Source organism: Galeopterus variegatus, unplaced genomic scaffold (genome assembly GCF_000696425.1).
Source record: "Galeopterus variegatus unplaced genomic scaffold, G_variegatus-3.0.2 Scaffold14368, whole genome shotgun sequence".
NCBI lineage: Eukaryota > Metazoa > Chordata > Mammalia > Dermoptera > Cynocephalidae > Galeopterus > Galeopterus variegatus.
Window position 1 is genome coordinate 27,122 of NW_007740479.1, and position 971 is coordinate 28,092.

The 971-nt window shown below is 50.8% G+C and overlaps 1 non-coding gene across 1 annotated transcript; it reads right to left on the reverse strand.

Moving 5' to 3' along the window:
* Nucleotides 1-346: 346 nt before the first annotated feature.
* On the reverse strand, nucleotides 347-419 carry TRNAI-GAU. The gene has a single exon. It is a non-coding gene; the product is annotated as a tRNA-Ile (tRNA).
* Nucleotides 420-971: the final 552 nt, after the last annotated feature.

Consider the following 971-nt stretch of genomic DNA (forward strand, 5'->3'; position numbering starts at 1 on the left):
TCCAGAGTGACAGCAGTGTCTTTTGTTATTCATAACGGAGCATCTTTTGATGGTGCTCATGAGGCAGGGCCCTAGACAGCCTCAGGATGGGGCCTGTTACCAGAAAGACAGTGATTAGAGGGTTGAAACCTTCAGCCCCATCCAGGGACCTCCAATAAGCGGGGAGAGGTGGAGGTTAAGCTGTATGAAAACTCTTGAACAGTGAGATCCCACGCACTTCAGGGTTGGCCAGCACATGGAGGCGCTGGCAGGGCAGGGTGTCCAAGAGGGGGTGGGACCCCCGTGCCCCCCACCACCACACTTGCCCTATACCCTTCCTTTTTTTTTTTTTTTTAAATTTGACAGCTGGCTGGTACAGGAGTCGAACCCGAGCCTTGGTGTTATCAGCACCATGCTCTAACCAACTGAGCTAACCCACCAGCCCTGCATCCCTTCCGTTTGGCTGTTCCTAAGTTGCATCCTTTCGAATAAACTGGTAAAAATAAGCAATGTGTTTCTCTGAGTTCTGTGAGCCATTATAGCAAATTATCAAACCTGAGGCTGTGGGAACCCCCAGCGTGTAGCCAAGTTGGGCAGAAGTCTGGGTACCGTGGGGACCTACTACTTGCAATTGGCATCTGAAGTCAGGGACAGTCTTGTGAGACTGAACCCTTAACCTGTGAAGTCTTCCCTAACTCTGGGTAGTGTCAGAATTGAGATAAATTGCAGGATTTAAAGAGGGTAAGCAGCTTGCCTGGGGCTGAGCAGCTAGGGGATCCAGGCTGTAAACAGTATGCATTGATGAATTCCGATCTTATCTAGGCCTCAGCTGCACTAACCCCTGATCAGTATTGCCCTCCTGGGCTGCTCTTCCAAACCTTCAAGAAACTCTGGGTCCCCCACCAACCACTCCCTTCCTAAACAGAGCCCCTCATTTCCTGTTCCAACAGCAGAGACTAGGAGGCAGGCACTGCTTTTCCTATACCTCCAAC